The sequence below is a fragment of the Pomacea canaliculata genome, linkage group LG4 (genome assembly GCF_003073045.1).
Source record: "Pomacea canaliculata isolate SZHN2017 linkage group LG4, ASM307304v1, whole genome shotgun sequence".
NCBI lineage: Eukaryota > Metazoa > Mollusca > Gastropoda > Architaenioglossa > Ampullariidae > Pomacea > Pomacea canaliculata.
The window spans coordinates 30,762,975-30,785,842 of NC_037593.1; the positions used below are offsets into that span (position 1 = coordinate 30,762,975).

Consider the following 22,868-nt stretch of genomic DNA (forward strand, 5'->3'; position numbering starts at 1 on the left):
TGTTAAGGTGACGGTACGGAGAAGACAGAACCCTAATCTTTTTTTCCCTCTAAACTTGGTGTATCCGTTCATTACTAGGTAGACCTAGATAGTTGTGTGATAAATTGTGGTGAACCGGATCTTGAATCCATATAAAAGAAATTGAAGTGAAGGGTATCACTTGCTCAGGCCACACGAAACTACCACCAAACGTTCCGGAGAATGATTCTTTGCAAGGTTTTTATGCGAACGAAACGACTATTTTTAAACCATGAATTCTTATGATAATGTTTAAAGTACGCACAAAACCAACAATAAACAGACTTGAAAAGGATGTTAAACAAATTAAGAAATCTTAGAAGAATTTTTTTTTAATCTACAGGAAGACTACGTGTCGACACCCCGTCAACTCTCTACTGTTCACTCAAGCATGCACATTATAAAAATTCCTGGTAATAGCAATATATGTTACAATATATAATTACAATACCCGTTTTCTTTATAGTAATAATAAACGTGTTTTGTATATTCTCACTTAAGACAATTTGGAGACAACATACGAAGGATGGAAGAAACAACTATGCGGATAAGTACAAAAAGACAAACATAGAAGACAAAAGAAGAAATCACAGAACAAACAGTAAAGATGGAGATCAGTACAAACTTACAATACGTATTATGATTAGAACCCAGTTACAATATCTGTTTCCGTATTACAATGAGATGCTAATACGGTGGTTTCTATGAGAGACAGCACACTATGAAGAAAACTAGAACAACGAGTGGACGAATGCGATTTAGAAAAAAACCATCAGAGCGCAAATCCTAAACAGATAAAATACTGGACTCACTACTTTCTTGTTTATTGTAAATGATGTCCTGGTCATTGCTAATAAAAGTCAGTCGGTGTAGAATTCCGCAAACACACTCGGTAAGTCAAAAGGCTGTATCACTCAAACCATGGATTGGAAATGTCTTCGCGGACTGGAAAAACGCAGAAACATACTTATCATAAGAGATAAGTTTATAATGATACACGGTTAATTACTAGAGACGCCTTCCGAAAAAAAAACCCTGCTAAATACTGAATATACTTAGTAACATGGGAGACTTTTGCGTGACGGCAAACGATTGAAACCTTAAAGACGATACTAATAAAATTACCGAGATGATATTGGAGATTAGTCTGTTTCAGTGTTCTTGTTTTTCTAATACTATCCATCAATATAGACCACGACATGAACTGTAATCTCGGAATGAGTCTCTCCTCCCTGCGAGCCTTTGGCAAGAGTTTGTTTATAGTAATATGGAATTCCCTCCTGGTGCAGATTTCAATATGCTCAGTCACCTGTCAAAATCCATCCTAAAACTTATATTTTAAAAAACGTTCATGTTTAACCCTCCTCTGCATCTGACAACATTTTCTTTGACTGTCCTTTATGAATTAACTATTTGACTGTTCTTTATGATTTTGTTATTCTTTTTGACTGCTGATCCCGATTACACTTAATTGTGACGTCACTCTGTGGTAAACTCTTTTCTCTTCTTCTTCTTCTTCTTCTTCTTCTTCTTCTTCTTCTTCTTCTTCTTCTTATTAGATTTTGGGAGCATAAAAAAAACTAGTCCAGGAAACTAAAACTATGAAAGTCAATGTCACAGAAGAGATTTTTTTTCACAAACAATATTTGAAATTTTAATTTAAAAAGCATAAAAGAAAACTTAAAACGATGATAATAGAGGACACTAAAGATATTTATAGAATGATAAACAATGAAGTTAGAAATAATTGTACAGAAATGCAGTTTTCACAGACACGTGTTGAGTATATATTACATCAAATAGCTGCTTCTAACAGGAAACCAAAACAGAAAACTAGAAAGTCGCTGTATTTAGCTATTTAGCCTCCACAAACATCTGGAAAATTTAAAAAGAACAATATCAACAGCATCTGATTTTTTTTTTTAATAAAAGTTCTAAACATTTGTGAGCATTGTCTCTTTCTGTTCAGTCTGACCAAGGTCTGAGGTGATGTAACTGCAAACGTCACACCCACTTTTGCTAGTAAGCACCTATGAACTGTGGTGCAACACCAACAGCCCTCCTCCACTCCCCCATCTCATCAAGTTTTGTGCAGTTGTTCAGTGTTGTCCTCATCTTGCGCCCCAAAACAATTGTACTTTTTTAAAAATCAATGATCAATGACTAAGCATGATCAGATCTTTGAACTTTCTGCTCGGAGAAGCGTTCAAATACGAAGCAATCATCATCAAATCACGCATGACTCATCCTAACATTTTTCTTTAAAATATTGGTTTCCTCGCCGAAAATTACTTTAAACGGAAACACAGGACACTTAAGAAGCAGATAAGTAGAAATAATTTTTGTAGTTATGACCTCAGTTGTCCCACGTTGACCCTAACAGTTGTTCTGTCTGAACATGTTTACCGACATGGAAGGAAACTGGATGCTGCAGAGTGAAGAGGAAAAGATGGAGGAGTTCTTCGGTGCTTCAATAAAAGCAGGAATCCAGTCAGAAGGTCATGACCCGTGACCTGTCATATTCTACACTCAAATGTAGAGATGGAAGAGAAGTAAACAACACATGCGACCTCCTGCCTTCCCAACTTGCTTAAGAACTAACGTATGACACCTAGAATGTCCTCCACCACCATCTTCAACCATCACAACCATACATTGGAGTTTATTTATTGTCTTTCTTCTTCTTGTTTGCTTTAGCTCTCTGAAGATAACTAGCACTTTTGGTTTATGTTTTTGTTGTTGATGCCATAACAATGTCACACGTCTGTCGGTTCCTGACTTGGAGCCAAGCAGGTGTACAGGTGTTGTTGTGTTTTAACCCTCACACACCGGCTTGCGTCATGCGGTGACGTTTTTGTGTTTGAAGTCCTGCCACACGGGACACGTCACGAAGCAGCGCGTGACATTCACTCGTGAACAAGAGATCAGCGCCAGGACACGAGGTGAACAGCAGCCTCCCCATCCATCTGTCAAACTGAAGGACATCTGACAAAAACTACTGTTTGCATCATTTAGTTGACAGTGCGCTTGCGCCTCTGTGCTTTGTCAACAAGTGCGTACGTGTGTGTGTAGGGTGGGACAAATGAAAGTGTGTTTGTGATGGGGTACAAATGTCATGTACAGGTCATCATCATCATGTATAGTCATGTCCTGTGTCGTAGCATCATAATAATAGGTAAGACATCGTTTGTTGGAATCATACTCGCTGAAGAAGGAGGAGGAGGTGGAGGAGGAGGAGTCTGTGTTGTGTTTTCGTGTTTGTAATACGCGGAGAGCCTGGGTTTGGCTCTGAAACCTTACATTAATTATTATTATTAATTACATAAAATCCTCCTCTTCAGTTAAAAATCATCAAGCGGACGGGAGGACAAAGGAAGGGAATTCTGCTTCAAACTTGACAGCAACACTGCTTCACTGTACGCCACTGTGACCTTTGTCTTCACCCTGACAAACTCACGCCGTGCGACCCTGCGCATGATAAAAGGTCGAGTGTTGGCTCCATTCAGTTTGTTGTTGGACCTATTGTCAAACAATTCAAACCGTCGCGTGATCGCAAAGGCGTGCTAAGGGAAAGGACAAAGAACAAAGGCATCGTGGCAGGCAGGACTGTCAGTCGTTTGTCTTACTCTCCGTGAAGTTTGTTTGTAATCTTCAGTCGACGGAATGATGTGTGCGTCCTTTGTGTCCATGTGTTGGCACGTGTGTGCTTGCAGATTGGTGGTTCCGTGAATGTGTCCCTTGTGATGTGGAATTTGTTTCTAGATACAGTCGTCCTCCTAGCACTGGTAATGACTATATATATGAGGCTGACGAAATTCCGGGTTGGGTATGTTATGGGAGGCATGTTACACTACACAATGACTAAACAGTGACGATAATTACATCCTGGCAAGAATGGTTACTAGGAAACATTAGCGATAACGATGAAAAGGATACGATAACGGGACCAGGATTCCCAGACCAAATCCAATTAAAGCTCTAACTACAGGTCAGTAGGGATGAGTATTACATGTCCATCAGATGTTCTCTCAAACGTTTATCCAATAATTACCAGACACAAGCGTTCGTCCAACAGGAGCATCCTATGCTATGTAGAATAATTCATGAACTAGTTCCAGTATACTACATATTACCCCGAAATAAGCATTAGCGTGGTTTTGAAGTATTTTACAGCTTCCACCTTGCCAGAGCGGGTAAATGCACCCTGACAGCGCCGTTGGTGTCGCTCACAGATGCTAACGGCACCATCCAAGATGGCGGCCGATGCTGACGTGTAAGGCGAGTCGGGTTCAGAGCCTGGTCCCCACATCGCGCAGCGGAAAAGATGGCGGGCGACCTGCTGGTGGTGCGGAGGAGGGCGTGCAAATCGTTTGGCACCGTGCCACGGTCGGTGCGGCCGCATCAGACTCGCTTGGCAGCGCCATTCGAGACATGTCAGCGACACTGAGGTAGAAGTTAGGGAATCGAATAAAGGGACCATCAAGCTGACGATTCTCCGAAGAAGATGAAGAAGTTTGTGGGCACGGTTTTCGCAGAATTGTTGCTGATGCAACTGTAATGTTTGCCTACAATGCGATGGTGGTGAAGAAGGGATGAGTGATGGAGGAAGAGGTTGGGTTGTGGTGGGGTCAAGGGGGCAAACGTCATGCTGACAGTGAACGGTGTTCGCAGTCACAAATACTAAACAAAGTGCACACACCCACACGCACATACGGTGATGTCATCCCAACACATGATGCTTTCAGTATTAAAAGACAAAGCATCTAACTGAAAAAAAATGAACCAGACACATAACCCATTTACAGAAAGTTTTAAACACTCATATTTATTAAGCCTTATAAACATATTAATGACATTCGGAGCTTGCAAGGCCTTGTGACAAAGACAAACAAACAAACCTGCGTCTTCTGTTAACAAACTCCATTACAATCTCATCCAAATGTAGGAGATCAACCCGTTCTTCAAACACATACGCACACTTAAACATTTATTCGTTTGAAGGCAGAAGAACTGCGAGTATAGTTGAGACTACAAGCCCTCCTACCATGTTGTCGCTGTCGTCGAAGACCACGTCTAGTGCTTCCAATTATCTTGGTAATTTCATTCACTATTTCTGGGAACAGGTATATTTTGACTTCTGCTCACTAAAGCAAGTATTCATACACTAAGCAAGGTTGCCCTCACTAGCTCATTGTCACCATCAAGAGGCAGAGCCTGAAAAAGTAGTTTTTCATTTTGTTTTGTTTAGTACCTAAAGCAAATAATTTCCTTTCGATTGTCGAGAGAGGGATGTTGTTGGCAGACTACAGGATTGAAAGCATCTTTGAAACACAGAGCAGACTGTCGACTGGTTAGGTTTGTGTCACTAACTGTCAACAGATAATTGTTACAACCCTGATGGCATAAATGTCATCTCGAGTATTATTCAGGATGCAGCACTACTCATCTCTGTCTTAGAGCAACTCTCATCAGCAGCTATCTTGTTGATGTCATCAATCGCAACTTTTCTTGCAGACACATCGATGACATCGTGTCGACCTCTGTTTTTGTCAGTCTCTCCACGTGGATCATGTGTAGTGCTCAAATATTTTTGTTGATTCCATCACACATCGTTAGAAGACTCTACACATTGTTGTTTCGCGATGTTTTCTGTTGGAGAAAAACAACAGAGCGTCATCAAAAGTATTCAACAGTAAAGCTTTCCAAGTACCCTACTTCTACAATTGTTAAAATCTAAATCTTAAACTGATATCCATTTTAATATACGAATCAAATAAAGGCCGGTGGCAGAGATAATTAGAAAAAGTTTATTTTAATTAGTGTCAACATTTTTGTACTTTTTCAAATTACTACTTAGGTGATACAAATATAAAATGAATAATTCTTTCTTATTACTTCCACCATACCGCCATCATATACCGAAACCGAGAATAGTGACAATCGTTCTCTGGGACTAAAATGTCAAACTGATTGTTTGAGCCGAACTGCGAGTTTATTATTCTACTAAAACAGACAAGAAGATAAGTAAGAAGATTATATCAATGCTTTTAGCAATTAATACCTTTACAGGGCATTCACTGAAAACTACAATACAAATAAACAATACGCTAAATAAATATTGAAAATAATTCCTTACCTTTCATCTGGACTCGGTCTGTTAAAAACGAAAGGCGGTGAGAACAACGACTCTGTAAGATGGCATTTCTGTCATCTCAGCCCGAATCGCAAAATTATTGTCAAAAACATAGAGAAACAGATGATATGTCTTTAATGTAAAGATTCTCTTCTGTTTTCCTCTCTCCTCTAAACTCACATCGGTTTAGGAAAATTACTCGAAAGTCAGCAGTACATAGAAACACAGAGACAGATATACAGACACAACAGAAGAACACAGGTAAATTAAAATACAGGAATTAAATATTCTTTGTAATGAATACAAATAAGCTGCAACATAAACATGACAGGGGAGATATTGTTTAACGTACACACGAGGGACAATATTGTTTGCGAGTGATCTAGTCCCAGTGGCTACAATAAATAATAAAGTTGTGTTTATACTTTACTACCTTGGTGTCACCTTCACTTAGTGCAGAAAGGTCGAGGGTGAATTCGCAATAAATTATGGACGATGTCCACAGAGGCTGCCGCGCGTTATGTAAACAATATATTCCCACATACACACACTGTATGTTGCCAGTGACAACCGTTGATAAGAAAATAAGAACAGAGCGCTTTTGTGTAGCTTGATGCTTTGTAACAAAAAACATTATGTTTACAGTTGCCGTAGTCGTAGACAGCGATAATACCATCCTCAGGGCCTTAGACAGGAGACGATGCGGCAACAATCCGGAGGGGGATGCTTTAGGATGGTCAGAAAAAGCCGCTAAAGACAAGAGTGGGTGACAAGAGGGAGAGAGGGAGGAGATTGTTGGTCTTTGTTTGTTTAGGCATCAGCGCCGCCTGCAATGAGCATGACAAACAATGATGAGGTACTGTAAAGATAGTCCTATACAGTCGCAGGTGAATGAGTAGTTACATCCCAATTTAACTCGGGGGGTAGATAGTGTGAGGGTGATACCCGTCTCCTCTCCGTCGGTACAGTCCTTCCATCTTTTATAGTGATGTACCTCATCTTAAGGCACAGTGATGTACCTACAGTGATGTACCTTCAACGTCCCACCTGAGAGCCAGCTACACTGACGGACAGCTTACCTGGCGATCATTTGGTATCAGTCAAGGAACGGGTGACGGTAAACCGACTCTACACCCGAGTCTTTTAAATATATATTAATATTTCATCATATGCTAATGTGTCACTCTGCTTGACCACACAGCAAACTCTTTTATTATTTTCTTATTATTATTATACTCAGAAGGCAGATGTGCTCACCGTGCAACATATTCCGATCTGAGTAAACAGCTAAAGGAAAATAAAAGACAAAAATTGTTAGGCAGAGAGAAACATATCCTTAGTAACATCTTGTACAACTCAAAAGGTCCCTGTTCGATTGGGGTGGAGCTGGGTGGGCCGAGCGCGCTAGTTAAGGGAAAAAAGTAACTAAATTTCTCTACATATAAAAGCTATAATAAAACATACTGACATCGTTAGATAAGAGTTTGAGTGTACTTGTGTACTTGAGATGGTGGAGTAGTATGCGTATCTATGTTATAATACCGTTGGTGATTCATAACAATGCACACTCCCCATTCACACGCAAACCGATTGCAACTAAATGTAAGTACAACCTAGGCTGGCCAGGATTGCACGCGTGTGACTTACTTTGACATGCCCTCTGACCCCTGCAGGGCTTCAGCAATGTTTTCGGTTGTCGTCTCCTGTCGTCTCCTGTCGTCCGATGTGTCAGCGCTCGGCGATGATCCTCAGTTCTCGTGATGAACGCCAGCCTGACCTCCAAGAGGAACTGAAATGGCGGCAACAGGATGTAGACAATTACAGACTATGTTACCAGACGGCACAGCTGCGTCAGGTGCGGCATGCTGTAGACCACATGAAAATGCAAACTAGTATGTCCGGCTCAGTACAGTCAAGCCCTGATAACAACAGTCTGCCCCACCCAACTGTATTGTCAGCCTAACGCAAATGCAAAAGGAAAGTGAAAAAAAAAAGTCAATAGAGAGAAGAAAGGAAAAGAGAGAGGAGAAATAAAGAAGTATAGAAAAACAAAGAACAAATAAAAGAAAAAATTAAGTGAGAAAAGTGTGCCATGCTATTACCCTGAGAATTTTTTTGAAAATAATATCCTTTAAAATGGATAGAAGAGATGCCATGATGCCAGGAAAGATGCCGGACTAATCTTGGAATTGATTAATTTTTTTTGTTTTTGATTACAAAATATATCACTGCTCAACGCCACTGATTGTTTTAATACAAGTTTGAGTTTGCTTAGAATAGGGAGTGTTTTTAAATAATTCTGTGTAAAAATAAAGTGCAGTCTTTGACAGATGTTAAGTGTGGGGAGTACGTTCTTTTCAATTCTACTGTGAACGAGTCCCACATCACATAAACTAGAGATATTCAATCTCATAAACATTCTTGGCTTGCTGTGTAAACCTTCATGTCACGAGTGTAGGAGATACCAATGGTGTCGCAGGTTTTCAAATCTCCTATTTAACCACCTTGATGTCTGAAATCTCTCACATCGCGACTTCCATTCAGATTATGTGAATGCCTATCTTGTAGTGAGCTTAAGAAACCTATTTAGCTCCGGGTATTTGTTACGCAGTGTCACTACCCCGGGTTGTTTACAAAAAGCACTCCACACCCCAGCAAGGACACGTCGCTCAACGCATGTTCGACACTTTTAATAACCAAAGTCTCTGTCAGAAAATTGAACTTTTCAAAGTCAACGAGAGGCTTCTTACCCACATGCAGACACCCATTCAAACTGAGGTGGATTCCACCCGGGACAGTCTAGTCCAACAAACGCATCAGTGCTCCTCGGGGTTTATGACTTCCCCTCAAAAGCCACTTTTTAATTTTTGTAAAGAGACCGCCATTAGGTACCTATCGAGCTCCTCCCACATGCCTCGACACTGAGTGCACGTTGATGACATCCAGCAGGGTGGTGGTGGCAGTGATGGAGGTGGTGGTGGTAGTGGTAGTGATGGAGGTGGTAACGAAATTAACTGGAAGGCGTTACGACAACAGCAAGCGGATGATGACAGTGTCATAGCAAAGAACTTAAAACGCAAGGACAAGTCTGGATGATGATGATGATGATGATGATGATGATGATGATGATTGTATATTTTTGCATACTAAATGAAATGTGGTAGTGATGGTGATCTGTGACTTACCTGTGAAAGTCTCCACCTGGCTGCGATCAAAGCGGCGCGTTCCGACTGCAGCTGATGATCTCGCACGAAGACCCCCCACAGCAGGAGGACAGCTGCAAGAAAGAATCAGAGTTCCACACTTGGCTCGAAAGTTCTGTCCGAATTCTCAATACAATTCTTGTTTTGTCCAAGAAACAAGCTGAGGACAACTGAGTTTCTACGTGCACCCACCTCCTGCCCTTTGAAGTCAAGAGGTTAATAAGCTCTCATAAACAAAACAAACTAGCTGGCAAAGAGCAGACCGTAGTCTGCAGACACAACTGTCCTGGGAGGAAAACGTTTAGGCTTCTTAAACTACCATCTTCCCTCCCAAAGTTAGGCCAGCGTAATTGAGTGGCTCCTCTTCGGAAAATCAGAGACACACCCATGTTTTAGAGCCGCCCACGTCAAATCGTATAATCGCAGCGTGGAGTCATTGAATAAATTTCACTAACCTATCCAATAGGTAAAAAGGAAAAAAAAAGTTGTTTGCAGTAAGCAATGAATCACATTCTTTTCCCGTCCATTACCTGCTGGTTCTGTTTTCACTAGCTGCACACGCCCAGTTCTTTGATTTCTGTCTCCTCCACGAAGTTTTTGTGTGTACATGCAAGTGGAGGAACTCAAACATTCTAGCTCGTTTGCCTGGAATGTAATGAATGGCGTGGACTTTTTTTTTTTTGAAAAAAAATTGACAGGATGCTTTGCTGCTGCTTTTGTTTGCTTGTGAATGATCTCGTCAGGTACGTGGAGGCTGCAGGAGGCTCTGGAAATTAATAGCAGCGCCCTCTTCGCTACAGAATCATCTTCGCGCACAAAGGAATGCCATTCACGCCCATGTCGGTTCGATTCTCTTGGCGCGTGCAGGCAGGAGCTGTGAAATGCACGTGAGCAACGCCAAGTTTTTAAACCCGAAAGTGAGCTATGAGAGAGAACGAGAAAGAGAGAGAGAGCTCAATGAAGTCTTGTAGTCAGTACAACTGTATTCATCGATATATTGGCTGCATCAATATGCAAAACAATAAGTAAACAATATTTAATTGTATGCAGGTGCACACAGCTCCAGGGAATGGAAGGGTAGCGTGCGGGGTGTCACGTGAGCAAGAGAGTTCGTGCAACACAAATAACGAGGGTCTGAAATCTTCGTGATCTACAGGAAATCCTGTTTAATCCTAAACAAACTCCTACGCACTGTTCCCGTTGTTTGCGCTTATGCAACGATTCTAAATGGCATAGCAGCGATTTTGGAAAAAAAGTTTCTAAATTTGTTTATTTAGAATCTTTGAAACATGTCGTGCAATAAGCTAGTGATCTTGAAATTGTCTGTCTGACATTCCTGCTCTTTACCACTGAGCCGCTTCTGATCCAACTCTTGGATTCTATCCAGTCCAGGTACAAAGTTACCTGTGAACACGAACATTCTTCTTCTGCGCTTCTAAACAGCGGAACTTTATCCTTATTTATTACTCAGTATCCGAAAGAACACAAACACTATGAATTTGTTGTTCACTAGACAGCACGTATTATGTATTACACCATTTTCTACATTATTATTAATAATAATAACACGATTTTTATATCACATTTTCTTCCTTTAAACTTGGTACAATTTGCTCTATAAACAGAACAAATACCCAAGTAGCTAAATATAGACTCAAAATCAACATTATATATAGAATGTCCAGAAGATATCAACAAATATTTGATATCACATCGTGAGGAGAGGCAAGTTCTCACAGTCGCAGGGTGAGGTTGGGAAAATTACTTTAAATACATGGCTTCAAGCTGCATTTTGAATTCACTTCTAGATGCGTACCTTCAAAATACATTTAGTACTATCCTGCCTAACTGAATAATGCTTACATACCTCTGTCACTATCCTGCGTATCCTGTTGAGTATCTACACGTCCTGCACACTCTCTATGAATATTAAGTGAAACGCCGCACCTGGTGGGCAACGCACCTGGTGTAAAATGCTTTCAAAATAAATCATTTTACCTAGCCGATGTGATGGAAGATCAATCACACTTTTCTACTCCAGCAACAACAGATTATTCCACAAGGGGAGTCTAGGCATCGTCAAATGGATCGACGGAAGAATAAGAACTCAAGTCCATTCGCTCTCTTGTCCACCTTGGCTCATATTTGAAACGACCAGGCAACGATATAAATGTTAATTGTAATTAGAGGACCATCAACGCAACTTGTGTCTGTAAACCTAAATATTGATCTTTGAATTATAGTAATTAACAATTTTTTTCCAAGTTTTAGTTATTTGGTTCCTTACTGAATTGAAAGTAACTTTAATAATGAATGTATAATTTGCGCAATTAGTCTAAATTGGAATAATTAAGTTTGCTTTGAATAGGCCTATAACTCTCATTTTAAGCAAGGAGCGAAAAGGTAATTAAATTGGCAAAAATAAACTTCACTGGAATAAAACTAAGTTTGAAAGGAAAATAATCTGCTTTGTGACAGAACTTAATTACAGAACACAAGACCAGAAGCTCGTCAAAGAAGAGGTGGCTATAAAAATGTAGCTTGGAGCAGGTCAATTCAGTTCAGTTCCCGCGGATCTGAGACATAATTTGATGACATTGAAGGGCATTGTGGCATAAGGGAGAATAATTACATTAATTAAATAAAACAGCGACTAAACGACGGAGCTGGTCAGCAAAGACGGAGGAAGAAATGTTGTAATCACCTTGAGATGAGAGCAAATCACAAGGCTCTGGGATGTGGCAGCTAAGAACTGGGATGGGCTTTGTGGGAAATGTGTATATGTGAGTGAGAGAGAGAAAGAAAATGTACAATGGTGTTCGAGTGTATTGATCTATACATACCTGTATGTATGAATTTATTTTAGTGAAAAAAAATCGCTTTGAAAATAGTAACTTGCGAGCAGAGTTGGATGCCGGCTGTTTTTTTTTTCCCCATTTTGTTTCAGGTACAAAAACAGTAAATCATTTTTTATATAATACATATGTTGTAAGTATGTACTAATCAATACAGGTAGCATCTGAAAGGCGCCTGTGGGCGGATGACGAGCTACAACGTACTGTGCAAGTAGTCCCCCCGCGGTTCTTTACAAATCCCTGTGTTTGATACCAGTCACTTCTCTAGGCAGGCTCTGAAAAAAATAGACAAAAGAAAAAAAGCAAGTTAAAGGCTCGATTCAAGCTAGAGATCATGCGCGATACATAACTAGTCCGTTAATTCACGTCCTTACCAACGCACGCACGCACACGAACACATTTACATATACGCACACACCTGACCACTAACACCTGAGACTAGAAGATCAAAAGACAATGACCGACACAGTCGTTCCGTCCCACAAGTAGTCTATTGTTACTTGATTGTTTTATTTACAGGGAGGGTAAGCTTCAGGTGGGAGGACGAGCTCAGGACCTCTTACATTGCACAGCGTCTATGGCGACGAGGCCACCTGGATTTTACTTTACTTTGAACTTCGCCTTATGCATTTTAATGACTGTAAATGAGCACTTGACACCTAGACTGCTGTCTTGGCCTTTGTTGCACCAGTCGGAGGCATGTACACAGACTACATGTCCCCAGGCCAGTCTACAACTGTACACAAGACTGAAAACACAAGAGAATGCGATAGTTTTGTTTGCACTTTTTCTCAACTCGTAAAGATGACTTTTCATCCAGTGTCGTTGACCTTAGACCAAATCACAACAGTAATAAAGTTTATGCGCGACATTTATAGAATATTTTCTCCCACTCGTTTGGAAAAATTGTGAAAATGTGCTGTTAAAAACTGTATGTCTTTTCATTATTTACTAATAGTGTCGGTATCCCCCAGAAAAATCACTTAAGTACCTATACTATTGTAAATGCTTGGAACTGATTTAGTGATCTTGTCTCAGTCCTGAGAAATGTCGCACCCAGTCTCTCTCTCTCTGGTAGTAGTGAGGACGAAATGTATTTACTGTGAACTGACAAACGAGACAAGCTGTCACGAACTGAATATCCACAGGTGTGGAGGCTCTTATTTCTCGCATCTAAATAAACCATAAACACTGGACGACAAAGAAAACGGGGAAAAAAATAGAGAAAACTCCGAGTGCCAAAATTCAATCCACTTGCTCAGTATCATTGAGAGAATGTCTCAGCTGGTTCTGTTTCGATCTATCAACAGTAATATGGCAGTTCGAAGAAAAGGAAGGAGAAATTGTTGTTGATGATGATGAGGAGGAGGAGGATGAGAAGGTGGAGTAGGAGGATGAAAAAGGATAATGTGTTAGTTAATTAATAAATGAAATGTCTGGGAGTGCATGGACAAATATATATAATAACACACACAAACACGCATTTACTCATACACGCAAGCGCGCGCACACACACACACATACACATACGGACTTACAGCACACACACAGGTGTACATACAGCACACACACACACAGACAGCAACAACAGAAACACAAAAGCATCCAATAAACAAGACACCCCTACCTGAAGTTCTCGACCATCGTGCAACAGCAAGACGCAAGAGCAGACGGCCCGGGGGAGCAGACAAGCAAAGTAACTCTATGCCCCTCACAACAAATGCAAATAAAGTCTGTCTCCAAACACTGATCACAGGCAATAAGTCTGTCAAACCGCCGGCCTCCTTCCCTCTATCCTTGAGGCAGCCCAGGTTTGGACCTTTATTTCTCCGTGGGAACAGAGGAGAGGTAACCCTACCCCTTGGTGAAACTCCAGCACCATCACACCATCACACCTCAAACAGCGGCAACTTGAAAAACGCCTAATTGACACTAATTAACCTTGTACACGTCACAAGACAGATTAGCCCTACGTAAACCCAGGTCGGATGTTTAACAGTCCGGGTAAAGACAAACCGATGCAAAGGTCACCTTTTATCGGGGTCACGATGCATCGATCTTAATAAGTCATATTAACAGCCGACCTACATCGACGTGGCGAATAATTACTGACAAATTAATAGTTCCTCGTCGGTCTCCATTTTTATACATACCGATAATAGTCACTAATAGGAATAACAACGGTTCAACATAATGACAAATCATAATTACATCAGAGGAAGAACTTAGTGTAAGAGGAGGATTAATCAAGAGAAAAGCTGATTATCGGGATGCGTGAAACACTTCAAATGATTAATGGAGCGTCTTGTGATCAGTCGTGCTTTGAAGTCTCTTGGCGAGTGTTATAAGATGGGTGTTGTGTGTGTGGCCGCTGTGTGTGTGTGTGAACGAGGGTGTGTATGAGTGCTAGTGTGTGTGTGAGCGCCGGTGTGTGTGTGAACAAGGGTGTGTATGAGCGGTGGTGTGTGTGTTCTGACGCATCGTCGTCACACGTGTTCTAAAGAAAATGCGAGAAATCTGAGCGCTTGTGTACATATCATGGACTGGTCCTTGCTACACCATCCACACTAAAGTAACATAAACCTTAAAATTAAGCTCCTCACCATAATCAGGGAATGTTAGCATCTTACACTAGGCGCGGTTTCCCCATATTGTCCAGTTTCGAACATTGACGGAAACTGAGTAGGGAAGTAAAACCCTCATCGTAGTTCTTTCTTTCATCCTATCTATCTCATTTGTCCTTTCTTTCAAATTCATCAAAACGACATGTTTCAAGAACCAGCCCATTGAAAAACAGGTTTGAAAAACATCGTTCGTTGTGGAGCTGGGCCAGCGCATGCGCAGTACATGTCGACACGTGTGTCCGGCTGTCGATGATTTGCTGCCGAGGCGCTGAAGGTGACGTAATATGATACACCCTTGTATCCAACTGTTGCCCACCCGCCTACACCGTGCTTTTAACCCAAATGGAAAGAATAAATACAACCGACTTCGGACACCGACACAAAGACGTGAACACAAAGGTAGAATATTCCTTCTTTTTGTGAGCCTTTCCCTTTGATCGTCGTTCATGTACTTTGCATGGAACTTTTTGACGTGGGTTCACGCACGACTCGTTTCTGAGAATTGTCATTGTCATTGTCTGTGCACTGGTCAGAGGTCAGGGTTTATTTAAATATCAACAAAACACAACCATCGGTCTACTTTTCATTCTAGAGACTTCCTTGTTCTCCGGTGTCGACTCTCTTCCAACGATCGCCATTCGCGTGGCACTGCCTTCTGCCTTCCTTCCTTTCTTGGAACGTTAATGACTTGGCGGCATTAAGATAAGCCCTATCTCTCCGTGAAGTGTTTCCTGCTTGGGGACATTAATCTTGTGAGTAGTTTACCGGATCAGGACATCTAGCGACTAGCGTGGTGTTTGTGGTTTCTCTCTGTGCGCCAGCTTAGCCTCCGCCATCTCGCAGTCTGTGGTTGTCAAAAGGAAAAGTAAACAATCTCCATGGCTGTAAACAACATTGGATTACCCTACATTACCCTATTAATGCTAGGACACTAATAGATGTTTCAGACCTTTGACCTTTACGGACAGTTTGATTCTTAAAAATATAGCGAGCTTTATTCTCGCCCTTGGCTATGATTTGAGGTTTTTATTTGATTTGTGCTCTTCGTGGATTCCTTATCTATAATTATGTATTAACATTTTATAGATTACAGGGTAGTTTTGCCGTAGGTCTGGGTCATCTGTATTTTAAAAGTATTGGAGTGCGCTCCAGTACGCATGCGCGCACGCATAACAACCCACACAAAGAACACACGAACCCACAACGCGTGCCCATAACTCTAACATCACAATTTATAATAATAATACCACCGCACTCTCTTTGTCTCTTGATATATTCGCCAGGTAACCGCACCCTGAAAATGTGTAGCCACCGGAACTATTCTTAGTTTAGAGTAAAAATTGACACCTGCGGGCATTAACATCTAACAGTCATCTGTCTCTCAGGTAAGAATGCTTCTCGGCAATCACTTACCTACTTGTATTACTCCACTGGTGTCCGCGCTCTTTTTGCCGTGAAAAACAGATATTTCTAGTAACCACATCCAGCCGTTCACAGGAAGCGGCCTGGTCTCTGTTTTTCTCTCCCATCACAGCAAGGTACAATCTGCAGGGACAATCTGCTGTCTACTCTCTCCCATGTGACATCTGTCTATCTATTCTGCAATTTCACTTTTTCGTTGTCCTTTAATTCGGTGGTGTGGGAGAGGAAGTTGATCCTGTCACAGCTGGCCATGGCGGGAAGCGAGTGAACAGCTGCTGCCAATGGTTCTGTGGGTAAGAAAAGACGGCGGCTACCTGCCGCAATCGCTATGGCGAGCACAAATTGATGGTCCTCTGATGCAAGAACCTTGCATGCTGAACAGCAGGTGGTTTCAGGCACAATGTCTGTTGTTATCAGCATCGAGGCCTTCATGACGCGACATCTGATGATGAACAAGTTTATAAAGTAAGTGCCTGTATGGCAATAGACGTAAAGGTAAGTTCATTAGTGGCGGTGGACGAACAGTTATACGGTTCCACCTGCAATGGTCATCGGAGGACAAAACTGGACAGAGGCAGAGGTTGAGAAGACTTATCACTTAGGCATGTCGTTATCGGTGGTGAGAAAAGTCTTGTCTCAAACGACCAGTCCACTCTCTTTTATCCTAGCAACCAGTTCTTCCTCTGTCTCCCTCCGAGGCACCCGGAAGGACAGTCGTGACGTGCCGGGTCACATGACCTAACCAAACTAGCTTGTTCCACTTTACAATTCGTGAAGGAGTTCAGGTAGGCCAGTTATTGACTCTTGCCAATGTTGATATCCATTCATACATGTTCACATTGTTTGTCAGGTGATTTTAAGGGTTTGCAGGGTGTTGTTGGTGCCTATCATCTGATCGATGACGTCGATAAAATGTAGGTGGGCCTCTCACAGATGAAAATATAAGAATGATGGTCGTGAAGGTCTTCTCGCAAATTGTTCTCCAAAAAGATGCTGAGCAGTAGGGGGATGAGAGACATCCTTGAAGACGCCTACTGCTGTGTGAAAATAAAAGTTCTCAGTTGGTCAGCCAGTCCTACTGCGCTCTGGGTCTCTTGCTTGAAGCCTCGATGTTCAACTTTGGCATCGCACGCCACAGCTTCTCATGCCAGACAATCAAATGTCTTCTTAAAGTCGATGAAGTTGAGAAAGAAATCCCGCTGGTCCTGCAGATATATTTTATCAGGCTGTGACGGTTACAGATTTGTTGCCTTGTGGTCTTCATGGTAAAGTCTGTCTGTTCTCCTCCTAGCAATTGCCATGAGTGGTGTTAATGATTATGAATGATTATACGAGTGATTATGAATTACTTCCAGCATGACTTTTCTTCAGTGTCCGACTGGGTTGGTTCTGTAGTTCTGGCACTGGTTATTGGTTCGTTTCTTTAGAAAGGGAATGGCTAGTGATTTCGATCATCTTTAGGCTTTTCCTTTGTGATTCCTTTCCACAGAGCAGTAAAAGTCGTTCTTCCACACTCTGCTCGAGCTGCTCTACTGGGACGTTGTCAACGCCAGATGAGACCGTTCCTTCACACTGATACCACTCTCTAGACCTCTTCTCCTATTACTGGTAGGTCTGCATAATTGTTGATTTTAGTCCATTTGCTCTGTTAGTTTCTGTTGTCAGCTGTAAAGTGTATAGGTCGTCGCAATACTGAACACATTGTTTTTAATACAGCAATGCAATCTGAGAGAAGGTGACCAATGGATGTCCTTTCTCTGAGTTTTTACACCTTCTGAACTCCAGTAGGTACCCTCGCCTTGGGTCGTTGTTAATACGGGCCTCGACCGATCCGGTATAAAATTTCTTGGTTTTCTTATAACATTTTGGTTACCTGACAACAACTCAGAAATGCTGTACGAGTAAATAAACTTGTAGCGGATGTACTATTGCGAAATGAACCTAAAAGTCACATTCAGGGCACGAGAGACACAGAGAGAAATCATGCATAAACAAAACAAAAATGTGGGCTTGCCTGCGCAAGTAAAGAATCTCTGGTGAGTATTGTGAAAGGTAGTGTAGGAACTAGCAACCTTACCCTGCATAATACATTCGTGACAACCTTGTTGTCAGACAAGAGGATCTGCCAGGTAGTCGGTATCAAATGTACCCAAAGATCAAACACCTACAGGTGTGTCTATATTTTCGAGAACCATGGGACAGAACATGAAAACTATCTTTTCAAGGTTATAACAGAATGTATGTCAGGAACACACCTCCCCTCATATCAACGCAAGGGAAAGCAAGAGAGTTTCCAGAATGAAAGCGAGCTAAAGACATTTCATGACATGGGGGAAGGTAAACGTTTTTGTGATGTTCATCATCATCAACGTAATTTTTATATTACTTGACACTCTACAGCGCAGTAAATTAATAATACTTTTCTCTACATTGTTTTTGACTGGATTACAGAACCAAGAAGTGATCCCATTTAGGTGCATTATTTGTGTGTGAGACAGCTTTGAACAAAAAGTTAGAAAAATCTTATTTTGTTGTGGTCTTAAGAATTCTATCAGCAGCAGCAAGACTTGAGAACCTTTGTTTGTATCTAGAAGAGACAAGAAGTTAACACATGTAGGTTTAGTATATTTTAAAAACTCTTGTCAAGAAACTATAGAATTTAAAAAATATTTTAACAACAGTAAGTATGAGTCATGGTCTCAAGATTGTTGAAGAAGTGACAAGAAATAAGAACTTTTTAGGGGTCAAGAGGTGAACACCTTGAGGTCCAGTATCTTTTGACAATAACTGCCAAAGAACTAACAATTTCTGATTTTGCTTCTTAAGGATTGTGTAAGGAGTGACAAGCATAAAAGCTTTAGTTGTTTTTTTGTGAAAGCTACTTAGAATCTCTCTTGTATCCAACAAAAGTGGTCTGACATTGGACATTAAACAGCCTCCATGAGCACTACAAACTATACAGGACATGGGCTTCATAAGAAACCTAGAAGTGGAGAAACCTTTTCAACAGCTTTTCTCTCGCTCCTCATTTGTGTGTGTTATTCTATCCCTATAACGAACACCTCTTATAATAATGTAAAACTACTTCATTGTTAGAAGGAATCATCGTTGATTTTACTTTGTTTGACAGGTATGCCTTGAGGTCAGGTCTGCTTTTCTGGTTTACTGCCAGGCCACGTCTCCTGAATGCAGTGTATTTCTTCTAAAAATAAAAATGACTCACCACAGAAAGAAAGATACAAAGATCAACAGAATAAAATATGGATGAATAATGATTTATCCCAGAGCAAACTTTATAACTATTCTTCCAGGGTGAAACAACATCCGCGAAGTCTGGACGCAGCTTTATAACTGCGAAAACGAGATTCACATTTTTGACTTGCCCACCCTGGGGCAATGACCTACTCTAGCGTCATGAGTACAGCTCCGAGTGATCAAATGATAATATAATAAACCAGGTTCCAGGTAGAGTATTCACCACGTACCACACACACACGAATGATGACGTCTTCCTCTACCTGTCTAGTTGACCGTTGATGACTTTAGAGGCTTAGCTTGCCTTAGATCTCTCTTAGAACTTGTAAGAATATAAATATATCTAAAATAAAAGCCATAAGCCTACGATTTAAATCCTACAATCAGCAGTTTATATTACCTGTTTGAGTGTGTGTATACGCGAAAACCAACCTCTGCAGGCAATGAATCCATCCTATATAATACAGCATCTGTAGCCAGTGTCCCGCTTCATGTTCCAGGCTACAAAACATCTCTTTCTTCTTTTGTTTCTGTGATAAGCCTTTGTTTTGTCAACAAAACCCCACATTGTATTCAGCCTTCATTCCATGCTTCATTTCCTTTTGTAATATCTGTTATTTCACAGTTAGAAATGTGATTCTAGTTGTAGGAAACAAAACAAGGGCAAAGGATATAAAAAAAAAACCAATGTCACACCTAATGAACATTTATAGTTAGGTTGGGAGAGGCAGTAAATATCCCACTCAAGAGCCAGCAACTACGGTTTTAGCAACGAATTATGTATATAGTCGTCACACGTAGACAAAGGATCCAGGGCAACATCCGAACCCACAACCCTCCATCTTCAATGTATGAGTGACAAGCATATTACCTATGGACCCCCACGTGTAGCCAGAAGGAAATGTTTAAAAATCACGAACTCGCTGAAGATAAATACATTCACTATTATGATCTTATAAAACGGTTTCCTCGTTCGGACACATTGTGTTAGACATGAAGAAAGATTAGGATTTCCTGTAGAAAAAAAAAAACACGCACACACTGGTTACTCGAGGTGTAAAGATAGTCTCACGACCTCTTTGTCCATACAGATTGTATTTACATAAGAGATTTCTGATGAAATATAAGGTCATGTTTACAAACTGTATCTACATGCAAGGCCGCGATAACAGGCTTCATTTACCCAACAGATTTCTTAGTACAGAGAGATATTGCAGACGGTATTTCCACGCTAGGTCAAAACAACATAGTGACAGACTTATCTTTATGTAAACTTTGAAAATGTGATCACAGTATTGACATATGAGATCATGGTTGGTAAGTGTACTGATGGGCTTACAGAGTGTTAGTACAAGCTGTATTTATATTAAGGTGATTGCAATCTTTCTTAATGGCGAGATTAAAAATAATCATTACAATCTGTATCTACATGCAAGATTGAAGATTATGAGACAGATTGTATTTACAGACAAAATTAAATGTCCTTTTTGCACCGTGTAGGGCAATTGAAGATCGTAATTACAGCGTTTACGTGCGAGATTTCATAGAATAACTCCTCCCTGCCCTCCCTGCTCTCCCCAGTCTCGAATAAGTATTATGAGCCAGGGATCCACAAAAAAGCTTCTCACAGTATACAAAGCCTCTCGCTGCCTTTGTCGAACAAAATCCTTTCCCGGGAGAAGATAAGATTACATTCCCTTATCTTCCAACTCATTTGATTTGAAAACTTTGAAAAGCTTTCTCGTCTCGCTTATCAGGTGTCGGGAAAAGGAAGTAGACTCAAATAGGTTGTAATGTTAAAAGGCTTGGTTGAATGTATCCTTCAATTTTGAACAGGTGAATCTTCAGTTGCCGTAAATCATATTGACTCCAGAATGTGCTATACACGTGGAAGGATGGATGGACCGTAAGTCCACGTCTTACTTTTTAGTACAAACCGGCCATTGGCATTTTCCTCCCTTAATGCGCAGTTTTATGACAGATTCCACTTTCACCAGATTAAATGACTTAGTTTTTACACAGATTAAAACAAAACCTTAAAAGCGTCCATTAGCTGCCTTCCTCCAGTTGGCGAGTTCTGGAGATCACTGTCACAGCCAGCGGCTCCCAAGGGAGTTCTTGTCCCACAATGGCCGCCTCCATGATAGTCACGTGACATTTGAATACATCACTGAATGGTCTGCTGCAGACCACTGACTCTCTTTACCTAATCAACGAGATTTTGCAGTTTGTCGCCTCCTAACCCAGTACAAACAAGCTGACACTTCTACATAAACGTTGAAAATGTTTTCATCACTACGACATAAGTCAATTCGTTTAAAATTAAAAAAAGGGTTTCGTCGTCTCCTCTCTGTCATGTTATTTTTATTGTATGGACTGAAGCAAAATGCTGAACATAAATATATTTTTAGCGCCACTTAGCAGCAATGCGGTTAGTAGACTGATCTACCCCATCTCCGTTCTCCCCTCATTGTCTTATTCACTCTCGTGACTGGCGATGTTTCCCCTTTGAACTAAGACCTTTGAAACTGATAGAAAGCTATTTCCTTTCACAGAAATCTGAACGGAACTAACTTTCACAGGGTGTGATGCAGCTAGGACAAGTGGATAGATCATTAGATAGGTATGGGTCATTCGGCAAACTAAGCTTGGTTGAGCAGTACTCACGTTTCTCTGGTCGTCAGTGAAGTGTTGAGCTGCCTTATGTACCCTGCCTCTAGCTGGAGTTGAAGCTGTCACGTGACACCCAATCTTGAGATGCTTTCTTCTTTACAGAAACCTGCAAGAGGAAAAATCAGAACATTCAATGAAACTGTCTACAAAATAATGTGTCAGCAAGGAACATGGAAGCAAAATCAAGCAAGCTGGTCGAAGACCTGGTCTAAAGACTCCCCATCCTGATACAGAGCATTCCATTCCATAACGTCACACTTCTATAGAAAAAAAAACAGCATTGAAAGCTGGGCGACCTCCTCGAGCCCCTCCCCTCTCCTACCCATCTTGTTTAGGTCCTCATTACATAATTACAGCGTAAAACAACTCCTTGTCCCATGCCTGAATGACCAAAGGATCTGTCCTGTCGAAGCCAGGTCTTGTTTTGCTTGTTGTTTAGTCGTCAAAGCCTGGGCAACCTTCAGCGACGACGGCGGCCTGAAACGAGTACACGCAGATCCCATGGCATGACGTCACCAACACGGAGGAGTCGGTGGTGGTGGTGGTGGGAGGAAAGGTGGTGGAGGCGTAGCGTTCAACGAACCGGCCCGTACACCTCGCACTTATGTTCAAGGATCTTCTCGCAACATGTTGTGCCGACGATAACAAGCTGCTCGCTACCCTCCCCCTCCCTGTCGCCTCGGGG

General features: G+C 41.2%; 1 protein-coding gene and 1 long non-coding RNA gene across 2 annotated transcripts in view; one reads left to right on the forward strand and one right to left on the reverse strand.

Moving 5' to 3' along the window:
• LOC112561304 overlaps positions 1 to 22,474 on the reverse strand; it is a 44,182-nt gene extending 21,708 nt beyond the window's left edge. The window contains exons 1-4 of the mRNA XM_025233705.1: positions 22,178 to 22,474; positions 12,414 to 12,484; positions 9,337 to 9,428; positions 7,799 to 7,940 (exon numbers count right to left, since the gene is read on the reverse strand). The gene's annotated coding sequence lies outside the window, so the exon portion shown is untranslated. The remainder of the gene's footprint in view (positions 1 to 7,798; positions 7,941 to 9,336; positions 9,429 to 12,413; positions 12,485 to 22,177) is intronic.
• LOC112561305 lies at positions 15,099 to 19,868 on the forward strand. Its single transcript, XR_003098667.1, has 3 exons — positions 15,099 to 15,232; positions 17,745 to 17,863; positions 19,386 to 19,868. It is a non-coding gene; the product is annotated as an uncharacterized LOC112561305 (long non-coding RNA).
• Positions 22,475 to 22,868: the final 394 nt, after the last annotated feature.